At 38.5% G+C, this 16,552-nt stretch overlaps 1 long non-coding RNA gene across 1 annotated transcript in view; it reads left to right on the top strand.

The window, feature by feature from the left end:
* Positions 1 to 3,248: 3,248 nt before the first annotated feature.
* LOC138756106 (uncharacterized) overlaps positions 3,249 to 16,552 on the top strand; it is a 56,023-nt gene continuing 42,719 nt past the window's right edge. The window contains exon 1 of the long non-coding RNA XR_011352750.1: positions 3,249 to 3,349. This is a non-coding gene — a long non-coding RNA (uncharacterized lncRNA). The remainder of the gene's footprint in view (positions 3,350 to 16,552) is intronic.

Below are 16,552 nucleotides of genomic sequence, written 5' to 3'. Positions count from 1 at the left end.
CCCTTCCTTCCCACCCCTCCCTGACACCAAGCACTTTCCTTTGCCACCACTGAAGTTGCAACTGTGTCCCCACATGCCCACCTTCATTACCACCCAGGGACCTCATCAGTCATTCCAGGCTAGGCAGAGATTCATGTGCACCTCATGCAACCATGATTCACTCATGCAACCATGTCTATTGCATCTTGTGCTTTCAACATCTCAATGTGGCCTCCTCTATATCAGTGAGATCAAGCGGCCATTTTGCAGAATACCTCTGCACAGTCCACATCACCTTGTAGATTCATATCACTTTAGCTCCATTCCCATTCCCACACTAACATATCTATCCTCAGCCTTCTCCACTTTCATGATGAGGCCAAGCACAAACTAAAAGAGCAACATCTTCTTTTTCATTTAGGTAGCTTACACTCAATGATATGTATATTAAACTTTCTAATTTCAGGTAACCCTCAGTCCTTGTGTTTGTTTTCCTCTGCAACCAACCTAATTGGCTTTTCTCTCCCTGTGTTCACCTCTATGATTTCCATCAGTTCATCAGCCATACCTCCATCCAACTGTGGCTCTTCGCCCCTGACCTACCCTTATTTTTCTCCCATCTGTCATTATCTGCCTATTTTTTTCCCTTATCTGTTCCGACATAACACCCAACATCCATAATCCCACTGTCCCTCCCCCCTCTCCAAACTGAATCCATCTGCCTATCATCCTCCCTCATCTGGTTCCACCTATCACCTTCCAGGCCTGGTTTTACCCCTTGTTTTGTATTATTTTTATAACCATAGAATCATAGAACAATACAGCACAGAAACAGGCCCTTCAGCCCATCTAGTCTGTGCCAAACTACCATTCTGCCTAGCCCCGTTGATTGCACCGTGTCCATATCCCTCACATTACATTTTTTATTTCCTGCTCTATTTTTCCTGCCATTTGTTCATCTTGTAGTTTTCTTTGTTTGATGCATTTCTACCACAGTTTTACATAAAAGTGGGAAGACTTCTTTTTTCCTATAGCAGTTAGGCCTTGAGATTAAATGGTCATATTTGTGTATCACTAATTCATTTTGATTGTAATTTAAAGTTTCTTCATAACTAATACAGTCAGAGAAACAAATTAAACTCAAATTACTTAAGCTCTTATCATCAGGAACCAATTTTATTCATCACATTTCAAACTGTCTTTCAAAAAGAACATTTCAGGAACGTTTGTGAATTTTGACTTTAGGAATCACTTGTATGATATGAGGGTTTATTATAATATTCATAATTACAATGTACAGATACTCTGAAATTCCTGCTTGCTGCAGTCACACAGGCTCCTAAAGCACACAAACTATGATAATATAAATTAAGTTACCATAATGTGTCATGAGACAGAAAAGGAGGTAATAAAAGGATGGATATGTGGCAGCACACCACTAGGCAGGCGAACCGGTCCCGCTTGTAATCCACGCGGCGGGGCAGCCGGCCAAAATGGTGCCATTGGGGGTTTCCCCTTCTTCTCAGCACAGGGCTCAGAAACCCGTTCTGGGGGACCACGTGATCCCCATGTGATGTCAGCGCCCCCAGCGTGGTTCCTCAGCCAGGTCCGGGCTGGGAGTATAATTCCAGCCCAGCAGCCTGCAATAAATCAGTTCTGCTCACTGCGCTCAACCCATCTGATTGTGTGCTCTTTCAGTAGCGGTGTAGCTGCCGCTACAGATAAATAAATATGCACAGTTGCAGTTAGTGCAAAGACAATGCTCTATCTATAGTGCAGCCAGATCTTTTGGTGCTCCTGGAGTATTTTATCCTGAGGGTCATTTGGGGAGGTTCAAGACCCTGTTTGGGGAAATTAAAATGTTCTTCACCCTGAAGTTGATGGACTTTGTGCTTATGCACCGTCTGTCTGAAGCTAGCAGCAAGAAAAGATCATGACCACGTGAGATTTGATTGAATAACATGTCAGATTAAAAAGCAGGCATTATTGTGGAATTCCAACAGAAAGCAAAGATTTGGGACAATTCTTAATTTAATGAATTGTTTGAAATTGCTCTAAATTTGGAGTAACTTAGATAAATGGACTGAAAGGAGCAATTAAGTTTCTTTCCAGGTTTCACAATCATTGATTAATTAGTCATAAGGATTTACAATACAGAAACAGTCAGCCCAACTTATTCATGTCAACTATGTTGTTCACATAAAATTTCCCTGCGTTTGGCTCACATCCCTCTAAAATTTCCTGTCCAAGTACCTGTCTAATTGTCTTTTAAACATTGTAATTGTACCTGCCTCTACCTTTTCCTCTAGCAGTATATTTCACAGACTGACTACCGTCTGTGTGAATTAGGTGCCTCTCAGGTCCTTATTGCATCATTCCCCTCTCGCATTAAAGGTATGCCCTTTAGTTTCTGAGTCCCCTACCCTGAGAAAAATACTTTGACTTTAATTTATCTCTGCCTTCTCCTGGATTTGTAAACCTCTTTAGCCCCTCCTTTGCCTTCTGTGCTTTAGAGCAGCCATTTTCAACCATTTTATTTTTCGCTATGGCCTCCTTAGGACTCTGTTCAAAGTTTATGGACCCCTTTCCCGGTTAAACCCGTCAAGTTTGGATCCTTCCGTACCTTTCTCCCACCAACTACATTAAAAAACCAAAAATATATTTGTACGTGAGGTGGAAAGAAAACAAGGCTTTTATTTGAATGTGCTAAGGGCCCTGTCGAGAATGGCTGCTCTTATCCAGCCTCTCCTGATACCTCAAGCCTTTCAGACCCAGTAATACTCAGGTGAATTATTATAAACAGACCATGTGAACCAACAGTGATTTGGCTCAGGCAGTGTCAAATGAAGAGAAAGAAAGCCTGAGCTCAGAAGTTCATTTGCATGGGGCCAATTGGTTATTTAACTAGCAGAGCAGACAAACAATGAGTGAGTGACATGTGGGCTTGGAATTATGCAAGTGGGATGATGACTCATCATCCAAGAGCACAAATGGATCAGGAAGAATGTCAAAAACGGCATTAAGAATTCACCAGAAACCACAAAGGATTCCCATCTGAACTGCCAAGTGCTTTGAAAAAGTATGACCTATGTGGTGGTGAAAGCTTTAATTAGATCATCTCTGCTGCAATATTGTGGTCATTGCTGGCTTTAAAGTAATAACCACATTGACCTTTCCTGTGTGATGTTTGAGTAATTGACAGTAGCTTAACAAAACAAAGGAATGAATTATGACGTATACACACATTGAATGGACAAGGCTATGCCACCACTTGGCCACTGGCACAGCCATCAACCGTCTTCATAACTCAACGTGATTTTGATGCGTTTGAGCTGCAAGTTTTGAACGAAGTCCAGCAGGTTAACGTGAAGTGAGTTGAGCAAAAATTCAAACTACTGGTGAGGTGCAGGGACTGGGAGTGCATCTGTGTGTTATTTGACTGCTGCCAACTCCAGCAATTCCTCGATGAGCCAGATCTAAATCAGTGATAATGTGGTTTTGCCCCATTTTCAAAGCAGCAGAGCCAATGAGCAGAATAAGTGACTAAATAGATTAGCGAATAGATCCTTTATGGAGCCCTGGTGCAGTAACATTAGTCACCTTAAATATTTCTGAAAGAATTTATGAAAACAAAATGTAGATGGTGCTCGAAATCAGAAAATGCTGAGGGTTCTAAATCAAAGTTAGTAATTCAAATTGATGACCGTTCAGCAGAAATAGGAAAGGTTGAGATTGATTTTTGGATTACGAAGTGAGGTCTATTTATTTCTTCGTGGGATGTAGATAATACTGGAATTTATTGTACACCCTTGATTGTTCATGAACTGAGGAAGTGGTTAAAAGCCAATCATCATGGTGAGCTGTGGAGTTAGTACAGATGAGATTGGTTAGGAACGGCAGAGATCCTTTCCTAAAGAGTGGCTGAGTCGGGATGCTAGTAGAGCTGCAGCCTGACATCTCCAGAAACTTAGGCTCAACTGTAGCCTCCAATGCATGTTCTCCCTGTGACTATGTAGGTTTCCTCCATCCTAAAAGATACATGGGTTGGTAGGGTAATTGGCCACTGTAATTTACTCCTAGAGTGTAGATGAGTGGTAGAAACTGAGAAAGGAGCAGTTTCAAGCCATGAATGTGGGAAAAAGAAGGTGGGTGACGGTAGGATTAGTTTGATGGTTTTGTGTGCAGTTTTATGGGGTTAGTCAGTGCAGCACGTTGGAACAAAAGGCCTATTCCTGTGCCATAGCAAACTATATTCTATATTTTAAGGTGTTTTCTGTGTAGAAAGTTGGATGTGTACGTGGATATGAGGGGGTTGGAGGGTTATGGGCGGAGAGTAGGGCGGGGAACTAGTGGAGTTGTTCGAGTGAACTGGCGCGGACTCGAAGGGCCGATATGGCCTGTTTCCACACTGTAAACTTAGATATGTTATATGCTAATATATAGGCAAAAAAGGTTTCTTGAATTAATTCTATTTCAAGAGTTCAGATCATTGTTTCAGTAATATTACAGGGTATTTTATCTGCAAAATTCATCACAATCTGTCAGAATTTCACACAGAATGTTTTTGTCCTTTCATGATTTAACTAATATGGGGACGTGAGAAGAAATCAAATGAAAGCTCGCAGCACTCCGGACAACTTATAAAACACTCCGTTTTGAGGAAAGGCGGTATTTATTTCCTACCATGGCAGCAGTAGAATTTGAAAATGTGTATCATTTTTAGCACATTTGACCTGCTGAGTTTCTCCAGCATTTGTGTGTGTGCTTTTTTTTTACTTAACCACGGTGTCAACAGAATCCTGTTTGAACAACCTCAAATCCTAACTCTGTTTCTTTGACCACAGATGCTGACTGATCAATCCTATATTTCTTGTAGTTTCAATTCTTTACTTTATCATTATCTGAAATAATTACTGATTTTTTAAATATCAAAGCAGAAGCTAGCATGATATTGTTGAAAATTATTGTAAGTAGGGAGAAATTTGATTGATCTTTTGAAGGGAGAATAAATTATAATATTAGGAGACTGGTGCAAATGGTCCGATCCCTTAGGATGCAGCAGAAGTTGAAAAATAAGATCAAAACTGTTTGCCGGGGGCGTGGCAAGATGGCGTAAGGAATAGATGTGCCTTCAAGTCCTCTCCTGACTCTTTGTTATTGTTTTGTCTATAAGTGCCTGTTAAAACTTTTTAAAAAGTTTATAAATAGTTAGAGGTTTTGAATTAGCTCCTAATGGTACAATTTTAAAAAAAGTAAAAAAAAAACGGCAGCAGATCGTTAAGAAACTGTATTTCCCGAAGTTATCTGAGCCTACCTGTTTACAAGAAGCCAGGACTGAGCGTGGAATGGATTCAGGAGAAGAAGTGCAAGACTCGGCAACGGAGCTCCGCTCTTTACCGGTAGGGGATGTCATGATAATGAATATGTATGAGATGTACCGGAAGTCATGTGGTATGAGAGAGATAAGAATACAAGCAAGAGAACAAAGGAAAACGGGAAAATAAAGCCACTGAGAAGTTTACCGAAGTTTACCTGATAAAACTTGTGTTTAATGTTTTATTAACTTCACATTTCGGGCCACAAATGTGACATTGGCGAGGAGGATGAAAGAAGCTTGAAGAAAATTAAAGACTAAACAAGATTACAGAGGATTACAGACAACTTCAAGGTGATAAGAATTTTCTCTTTGTCTCAGTACTTTTGGGGCCGGAATATTTCCTCATGGCTGGGGCAGACGGTGACTTTCTAACACATAGTGGAATTGCTCATTTTGACCCAACGGGTGATGCAAGTACTGTAAGTGTGAAGTGGAAGGCATGGCTGGAAGAATTTGAATCCTACGCCGACAGTCGTGGCCTATTTCTAGATACCGGTACAGTTGAACAAAAAGTGCAGAGAAGGGCGTTACTTCTTTTCACTGCTGGACCCTCAGTTCGGGAAACATTTAAGACACTTTTGAATACTGGAAGAAAGGATGAGTACCGGAAAGCGGTAGATGCATTAGATGCGCACTATGTAGTGACACCGAATGCTACATTTCAACGCCATTTGTTTCGGAGAACGAGACAAGAAGATGGCCAGACAATTGCTCAGTACGTGACAAGACTACGCCAGCTAGCTGTTGGATGCAATTACATGCCAGCTGATTTGGACAACCAATTATTGGATCAAGTCGTACAGCACTGCAGATCAGATAAACTCAGAAGACGTCTACTGGAAAGAGGGAGTGAGTTGGAACTCACCGATGCTTTAACCATTGCTGCTGCATTAGAGGCTGTTGAAGGGCAATTTCATACCATGACCCTGAAAGATAACTCAAGCCAGCGAATTAAGAGGGTCTCACATCGCCATAATCAGCCAAGATATACGCCGACACAGGACGTGGAGTGTTATCGATGTGGAAACCGAGGTCACTTTGGAAAAGACCCATATTGCCCGGTCAAAGGCAAAGTTTGCAGAAAGTGTGGAGGTAAGGACCACTTTGCAAAGAAGTGCAAAAGCAAGTCCAATGCAGACCAGAAGAGGAGGAGTACAACTTCCAAAGGCAAAGCCTGGGGGAAAGGAAAGTATCCTGGAAAGAAAGATACCATTCGCCAGATAGACGGTGACGATGATGATACCCAGGAGGAACAGAGTTGTTACCAATTTACGTTGAATGAAGTACATCATGAGAAAGTCCCAGTGATCATTGGTGGAGTGACAGTGCAGGTCATTGTAGACTCAGGCAGTGACAGTAATGTGATTGATCGACATTTATGGGAGAAGTTGAAAAGGAAAAAGATCATCTGTACCTCAAAGAAGTGTTCCAAGAAACTGTATCCATACACAGCAACCAAGCCATTGCAGACCATTGGATGTTTTACGGCAACTGTTGAAGCTGGAGATAAGTACACCGAAGCAGAGTTTATGGTCATAGAAGAGAGGGGAGAACCATTGCTGAGTAGAAGCACAGCGCAAGACCTGGCAATACTTCATATTGGAGCTTGTGTCAATTCAGTCATACGAGGATATGAAGCAAGAATTCTCCGCAGTCTTCCAAGGAGTAGGAAAGCTGAAAGGTCGACAATTGAAGCAAGCGGTAGATGAAACAGTCAAACCCAAGGCACAACCAATGCGCCGAACTCCGTTTGGATTTCGTGGGAAAGTCGAAGCCAAAATTAAAGAATTGATCGAACAAGACATTATTGAACCGGTGGAACATTCGACACAATGGGTCAGCCCAGTAGTGATTGTGCCCAAACCAAAGGGTGACATAAGACTATGTGTTGACATGAGAATGGCCAATGAAGCTATAATTAGAGAACGACACCCAATACCAACAGTGGAAGAAATACTTCAAGAACTAACTACCAGCAAGGTATTCTCAAAAATTGATCTGAAATGGGGCTATCATCAATTAGAGCTGGATCCAGGTTCCCGAGATGTGACAACATTTGTGACTCACTGTGGATTGTATCGTTATAAGAGACTATCATTTGGAATTAATGCAGCTTCGGAGATCTACCAGTATGAAATCCATCGAGTGATTCAAGGCATTCCTGGAGATGCCAACATTTCTGACGACATCATAGTCCATGAACCAACGAAGGAAGAGCATGACAAACGGTTGAGGCGTGTACTATCTAGGCTACAGGAGGCAGGCCTTACCGTGAATGGAAACAAGTGCCAGTTTGGTGTGTCAGAAATGGACTTCATGGGACACAGACTTACACGGAAAGGACTAAACCCTACAGAGGCCAAGGTGAAAGCTATTGCAGAGGCACGTGCACCTCAGAACGCAACAGAGGTGAGGAGTTTCCTGGGATTGGTCAATTTTTGTGCAAAGTTCATTCCTAATTTCGCTACAGTGGCAGAACCACTAAGGAAACTAACCAGGAAAGGTGTACCATTTCATTTTGGATCTGAGCAGAAGAAAGCGTTCACAGAGCTGAAGCAAAACCTGACAGATGCAAAAACTCTTGGATATTACGATCCGGCGGCATCAACCAAAGTCATAGCGGATGCCAGCCCGGTTGCTTTAGGAGCCGTGTTGGTCCAGACGCATGATGGAGGACCAAGAATCATTGCCTATGCCAGCAGATCGTTATCAGATGTGGAGAGAAGATACTCTCAGACAGAGAAAGAAGCACTCGGACTTGTATGGGCCTGTGACATTGAATTTGAACTCATCACAGATCATAAGCCATTAGAGGTGATCTATGCACCTAGATCCAAACCATGTGCCAGAATAGAGAGATGGGTACTCAGACTACAACCCTACAAATATAAAGTAATCCACATTGCAGGGAAAGCAAACATTGCAGATCCGCTGCCCAGATTGGTGAAGGATGGAGGTCCACAATCCAAGTCAGAATTGGGAACTGAAACAGAGAGCTTTGTACACTTTGTAGCTATTCAGGCGACACCGAAAGCTGTGACTACGAAGGAAGTTGAGAGAGAATCCGAACTTGATCCAGAACTCATGGAAGTAAGAGAATGCATACAGAGTGGACAATGGGACAAGTGTACTCACAAGGCTTACATTCCCATTAGAGATGAACTTTGTTGCATCGGACAGTGTGTATTAAGAGGTTGCAGATTGGTGATACCGCAAAGATTGAGACCGAAGATCGTATCCTTAGCGCATGAAGGACACCTAGGCACTGTTGGTACCAAGCAAAACCTCAGGTCCAAGGTATGGTGGCCAAGTTGTGATAAAGACGCAGAGAGATTTGTTAAAACTTGTCACGGATGTCAAATCATAAGTAGGAGTAATCCGCCAGAACCGATCCAGAGTACGCAACTTCCGACAGGACCATGGATCGACGTAGCTGTTGATTTTCTTGGACCTTTACCGACGGGTGAATCAATTATGGTAGTGATAGATTACTACAGCAGATACTATGAGTACGTGGTGTTGAAGTCCACAATCACTGAAAAAACAATACAATCATTAGCAGAGATATTCGCAAAATATGGATTACCTGTTACATTATACTCTGACAATGGTCCACTATTCATTTCAGAGACATTTGCAGAATACATGAGGACCACAGGTATCCACCATCATAAAGTAACTCCGAAATGGCCGCAAGCCAATGGAGAAGTAGAGAGACAAAATTAGTCCATTGAAAAACGATTGAGGATTGCACACGCAGAAGGACAAAATTGGCGAGAAGTATTGCTAACTTATGTGGCTGTCTATCGAGCAACGCCTCATGCAACCACTGGAAAAAGTCCTGCAGAAGCATTTTTTGGGAGAAAAATCCGCACAAAAATGCCAGAAATAAAGGAAATCCGAGATGACCAGGAGATGAGGGACCACGATGCTGAAAAGAATGGTGCAGCAAAGCTGTACACAGATTCGAAACGTGGAGCCAAGTACTTAGACATCATGCCAGGAGATAATGTTCTAGTGAGGCATGAAACTGGTGGTAAGCTAGACACACCTTATTACCATCAACCCTATACTGTCGTATCCAGAAGTGGCAGTATGGTGACAGTCAAGTCTCCGACTGGAGTCCTGTATAAGAGAAATGTCTCAGGTGTAAAAAGGTACCAGTCCAGAGATACATCGAGTGAAGAGGTTGAAAGGCCAATACGAGATGCTGAAACTGAGAGACCTGATGATGTTCCAGAGGCAGTTACCAGTACTCCTGATGAAGTGACTAGAGCGCCAGAAACACCCGAAGCCTTGGTGAGCAGTATTTCCGACGCCGAGAGTGAACAACCGAGAAGCGACGACATTATCGCAGGCAGGCCGAAATGAAACCGGAAAGTGCCCAAACGATACGAAGACTTTGTGCCATAGTTTTAATAAGAACTTTGGGACAGTATTTTAATCTTATATCATAAAGTGCATGTATGAGTGCAGTAGGAAGTAAACTTTATGTAGTTGAGTTATAGTATTACCATTAGTTACGATGTTTGTATGTTTCCGAGGGATATTGGTAAGTGAAGGTAAAGTTTATTTCTGATTAAAGGAGGGATGTCATGATAATGAATATGTATGAGATGTACCAGAAGTCACGTGGTATGAGAGAGATAAGAATACAAGCAAGAGAACAAGGAAAACGGGAAAATAAAGCCACTGAGAAGTTTACCGAAGTTTACCTGATAAAACTTGTGTTTAATGTTTTATTAACTTCACATTTCGGGCCACAAATGTGACAGGGCTCTTTAAAGATGGCGCCCGGCAGCCTTTGGAACAAAGGGCTAGCCAGGCACGTGTACTTCAATCAACGCCCGCTATGAGCGCCGTCACTGAACCTTTGACAGTTGGAACAGCTGAGATGCCGCCAGCTGAAGACCCGACTTTAAAGAGACGTCCACCGATTGATGTAGCGGTGGCGCTGCGAAATGCACCACCAGTTATGAAGGCTTCAATAGATTTTGATGTAACGAAGGCTCTTGATACAATATGGGTTAAGGACAACCCTGACTATCAGTCCTCTGATATTGCTGAGGAAATTGTGGCAGGGGTTTCTACACGTAGTCATACTGCAAGGAAAGCAGTTAAACTAAGGGAAGGAATGGAAGACCCTTTGGTTATTCAGAAACAGCAGGATTCTATTGTACCTGAATCTATTCCAGTTGATATGCTTATTAAGAATCTTGAATTTAAGTTATCTTCTTCAATAAAAGAGATAGGTAAATCTTTAGTTCAAGTTAACACTAAGCTTAATACCTTGGTGGATATTAATACTCAACAGATGGTTGATTATGGAGCTTTTAAGCTTGAAACGAATGAAAGACTTGATGTTTGTGACCAAGGTATAGTCGAGGCACAAGATCAATTACAATACGTAAATAAAACAATTGAAACTTTACAAATCCAGAATAAAAATTTAGCGAAAAAGGTTGACTATTTGGAGAATCAGTCTAGACTGAACAACGTAAAAATTGTTGGTTTGCCAGAAGATATAGAAGGACCAGATCCAAGAAAATTTTTTACTGAATGGATTCCACAAGTGTTAGGACAAGATAAGTTCCCGGAGGGCTTAATATTGGAACGTGCTCATAGAGCTTTGAGAAGAAAGCCTTTTCCAGGACAGATTCCAAGACCTGTTCTGGTTCGTTGTTTAAATAGAGAGACAATTTTGCGTATGGCTATTAGAAATGCGCAACAAAATAGATCTCCTTTGATGGTTCAGAATAATAATTTTTTTTTTCATCTGGACTTAAGTCAAGAAGTTATGTCTCAACGACGTGAATTTAATCCTGTAAAATAAGTGCTATGGAAAAAAGGATATAAAGCAACATTTAGATACCCTGCAGTATTGAAGATTTTTCAAAATGGATATCAACCAAAATTTTTTGATAACCCTAAGGAAGCTATGGACTTTGCTCAATTGTTACCAATTATGCAATTTCAGGAACGACTTAGTCCCCCACGGTCTCCAAAGAGAGTGGAGATGCAAGATGGGAGTCGAATTTCAAGAAGAAATGGAAGAAATGGTGGTCGGAGTGACAAAGCTGATTAAAAAAAATAATATTTTTTTTCTGAGAAGATTTTAGATAATGATGATGGTTTAATGTGAAATGAGAGTTGGGAGAGGGAGCTGGGTGGGCATTATTTTCCAGAAGTCGTCAGCTACGTGTGAGTTATCTCACACCCAATATTTTGTGGGAGTTACCGCATTGTGCGGTTAAGACAGGAGGAGGTAGTTGTAACCTCTTACCTGTTTTTTTTTTACTAATTTTTGGATTTAGGAGTGAAGGTTTTTTTTATTATTTCTTTTTAAAGAAAAATTAATTTCTTTTTTTCTTGTAGTTTTAAGAGGGGATAAGGGGAGGGTTTTTTTTTCCTCTTTTCTTGTTTTTTTTTCTTTTTTTTCTTTCTTTTCTTTTTTTTTGTTTGTTTGCCTTGTAAGAAATGTCTAAGTTAAAGTTCGCTTCTCTTAATGTTCAGGGTTTAAATAATCCTATTAAGCGTAAGAAAGCACTTGCTTACTTAAAAAAATTAAAAGTTGATGTGGCTTTTTTACAGGAAACTCATTTAACAGATAAGGAACATTTGAAACTTAAACGTGAATGGGTTGGACAAGTTTTTTATTCTTCATTTAATTCAAAGGTGAAAGGAGTGGCAATTTTGGTGCACAAGAATCTACCATTTCAGTTACAGAATGAAGAAAAAAGTGGTGGAAGATTATTAAAATTGAATTGTACAATTTTTAATGAGGCTTGGACTTTGCTTGACGTTTATGCTCCAAATGTTGAGGATACAGCTTTTGTTGTGGATATGTCTTTATTACTTGGACAAGCAAATTCTAATGTGATGATTGGGGGAGATTTAAATGTGGTATTGGAGCCTTTATTGGACAAGTATCCAAGAGTAATTAAGAAATCTAAGATGGCAGTACAAGTGACTAATATGATGATAGATTTGAATTTAGTTGATATTTGGCAGAGATTTAATCCTACAGAGAAAGATTTTTCTTTTTATTCCTCACGCCATAATTCTTTTTCAAGAATTGATTATTTTTTAATTTAAACACATTTGCAGGATAAGGTTATATCCGTGGATTATAAGGCTAGGTTGGTTTCAGATCATTCATTACTATTATTAGAATACCAGAGTTCACAAGATGTTCAGAGAACTCCATGGAGATTTAATACTATGCTATTACAAAAACCAGAGTTTATTAGTTATTTAAAAAAAACAAATTGAGGTTTTTATTAGTAATAATATTAATTCTGCTTCTAGTCATTTTGTTTTATGGGATGCAATTAAAGCTTTTTTACGAGGTCAAATTATTAGTTATGCTTCTAAAGTAAAGAAAGAGAGACTCAGAGAGATTGAAGATTTAGAGAAAAAAATAACTGTTATTGAAAAAGAATTTCAAAAAAATGCTACCGAAATGCAAAAGAATCAGTTAACTAATTTAAAATTTAAATATAATGAATTACAAACATATCGGTTTGAATGTTTAATGAATCGAACTAAACATAAGTTTTATGAATGGGGTGAGAAAGCTCATAAAGTGTTATCATGGCAGTTTAAAAAGGAACAATTATCTAGGATTATACCAGCAATTAGAAAGAAATCGGGTATTACTTTTAAACAAAACGAAATTAATGAGGAATTTTGTAATTTTTGTAAAAAATTATATACTTCTGAGTGTAAAGATGTAACTGAAGATGCAATAGATTCTTTTTTGAAAAATATTAAATTGCCACAACTGAATCAAGAAGATAGACAAGAGTTGGATAAATCTTTTACAGAAAATGAAATTGAAATGGTGATAAGAGATATGCCAAATGGAAAGGCACCTGGTGAAGATGGGTTTTATATAGAATTTTATAAAACTTATGTTGATATATCTTTTATTTATAAGGATGTAATACAACAAATCTATAAAACTTTTCAACTACCTGAATCTTGTTCTAATGCAATAATTACAGTTATACCAAAAAAATATAAAGATCCTTTACAGGTTTCTTCTTATCGACCAATATCGTTGCTAAATGTAGATTATAAAATTGTAGCTAAAGTTATGGCTAATAGATTAGCTCAATATTTACCTTAAATAATACATAAAGACCAAACAGGATTTATAAAAAATAGATATGCATCTGATAATATTTTGCATTTAATTACTTTGATAAATAAATCTAAATCTCAAATGAATTATCCAATAGTGGTTTCATTAGATGCAGAAAAGGCTTTTGATAGAGTGGAATGTAAGTTTTTATTTAAAGTACTTGAGAAATTTTGCTTTGGTTCCTCATTTATTGGATTGATAAAGGCTTTATATAATAGTCCGAAGGCTAGAGTTGCTACCAATGGGAAGATTTCAGAATCTTTTGATTTAACAAGGTCTACTAGACAAGGATGTCCATTGTCACCTGCTTTATTTGCTATAGTTATTGAACCTTTGGCATAATTAATACGTCAAAATGAAAATGTTAAGGGTATGAGAGTTTTGAATGAGGAACATAAGATTAATTTATTTGCTGATGATGTTTTATTATACTTGGTGGATCCTGATATTTCTTTACCAGCAATTCAAGAATCTTTAGCAAATTATGGTCAATTATCGGGATATAAGGTAAATTGGGCCAAAAGTTAAATTTTGTCAATTTGTAAAGATGATTACTCAAGATATAAAAATATTACAAATTTGAAGTGGACTAAAAAAATTAAATATTTAGGAATTAATGTTAATACAGAATATCAAGATTTATATTCAATTAATTATCTTCCCTTAATAAAAAAAAGATTAAATTAGATTTGATTATGTGGAAGGATTTACCTTTAGGTTTATTAGGGAGGATTAATACTGTTCGGCTACAAATCATGGGTCCTCTACTGGCATCACCTACGGCTCCTAGAACGCTTCCACCAGCGTTGTCTCCGCTCCATCCTCAACATTCATTGGAGCGACTTCATCCCTAACATCGAAGTACTCTAGATGGCAGAGGCCGACAGCATTGAGTCCACGCTGCTGAAGATCCAGCTGCGCTGGGTGGGTCACATCTCCAGAATGGAGGACCATCGCCTTCCCAAGATCGTGTTATATGGCGAGCTCTCCACTGGCCACCGTGACAGAGGTGCATCAAAGAAGAGGTACAAGGACTGCCTAAAGAAATCTCTTGGTGCCTGCCACATTGACCACCACCAGTGGGCTGATATCGCCTCAAACCGTGCATCTTGGCGCCTCACAGTTCGGCGGGCAGCAACCTCCTTCGAAGAAGACCGCAGTGCCCGCCTCACTGACAAAAGACAAAGGAGGTAAAACCCAACACCCAACCCCAACCCACCAATTTTCCCCTGCAACCGCTGCAACCTTGTCTGCCTGTCCCGCATCGGACTTGTCAGCCACAATCGAGCCTGCAGCTGACGTGGACATTTACCCCCTCCATAAATCTTCGTCCGCGAAGCCAAGCCAAAGAATACTATAAAAATAAATATTTTTCCTCGGATACAATATTTATTTCAATTAATTCCTTTTTTTTTTAAAGTTTTTTTAAGGATTTATATAAAACAGTTAGAGAATTTTTATGGAAGGGAAAATTTCCAAGGGTAGCAATGAGAAAGTTGATGTGGGATTTTCAATTTGGAGGTTTAAGATTACCAAATTTTCAATATTATTATGAGGCAGCTCAATTTAAATTTCTTAGTGCTCTAATTAATATGGAGGATCCGCCTAGTTGGGCAAAGATAGAAATGGCAGTCATTTTAGAAAAAATTCCACATGAATTTTTGTTTCGATGGAATAAAAATTTATTACGAACTTATGATGTACCAATATTGAAACATTTAATGAATTTATGGACGAGTAAACTTAATAAATTGGGGCTTAAAAATAAGTGGTCTGGGCGATTGCCATTATATAATAATCAACTTGTCTCCAATATCATTTTAAAACAATGGGAAAGGAAAGGAATAAAAAATTTATCAGATTGTTTTTTCGAAGGATGGTTTTGTTCTTTTGAGGAACTATAAAGGAAAATTGGTATTAGTGGAAACTCTGTATTTGTGTATTATCAGTTAAGATCATTTGTAAAACAGATAAGTGGCCGGCATATGATTCTATTGCCTGAAACTAGTTTTGAGAAATATGTGCTTTCAATACCAAAAAGGGGTATATATCTGATTTATATTGTATTTTACAAGAAAATGAAAGTAAGAAAGATTGGGATAAAGATAAGTTGAAATGGGAAAAAGATTTAGGTTCTACAATCGCTGAAGACGCCTGGATGGAAATTTGTCAAAATAGTATTCGGAAATTGATTAATGCTAGATTAGCGATGATTAATTATAATTTTATACATCAATTATATTTAACACCAGAGAAATTAAAAAAATTTCGTCTTAGTAAGTTAGATTGTTGTTTTCGCTGTGATCAGATGGCTAATACTTTTTTACATACTGTTTGGTTTTGTGATCGATTGCAACAGTTTTGGAAAGGTATTCAATCTATATTTAATAGTTTATATAATATCTATGTTGTATTAGATCCTGATATATTTTTATTAGGGAATATGCAATCATTAATTGACTTAGGATTAAATGGTTATCAGATTTCTTTTATCTATTTAGCCTTAGTGGTGGCTAAGAAATGTACAGTGCTTACTTGGAAAGATAGAAATATATTAACTTTGGATAGGTGGTGCTTAGAGATGAAATCCTGTTTAATTATGGAAAAGATATCTTTCTCAATTCAAGATAAGATGTCTTTTTATAAGATGAAGTGGACTTCATTTGTTAAGTACATGCAATTAAGTTTGACTTAAATATGTTTTTAAGTGTGATATTTTAGATATGATGATTCTTTTTTTTCATTATTATTTTTCTTGTAGGTGAGTGTTTTTTTATATATATATAATTTTATTAATTTTACTAACTCTTCACTCTTTATTTTGGGGGGGGAAGGGTGGGTTTTCTTTTATATAGATTTTATTTTTTCTTAGTGGCCGTATTGGGGGGGGGGGGGGTTAGTTGGATTTAAGTTAGGTTACTAATGTTGTATTGTAATTTTATTATTTTATTTTTTTATCTTTTCTTTAAATGTATTTTTTCTCTTTATTCTTGTGATAAAATCTTTAAATAAAGTTTTAAAAAAAACAAAACTGTTTGCCAATGGGAGGA

Source organism: Narcine bancroftii, chromosome 3 (genome assembly GCF_036971445.1).
Source record: "Narcine bancroftii isolate sNarBan1 chromosome 3, sNarBan1.hap1, whole genome shotgun sequence".
Lineage (NCBI taxonomy): Eukaryota > Metazoa > Chordata > Chondrichthyes > Torpediniformes > Narcinidae > Narcine > Narcine bancroftii.
Note: the sequence above shows the minus strand (reverse complement) of the source record. Positions and strands in the feature narration are given on the sequence as shown.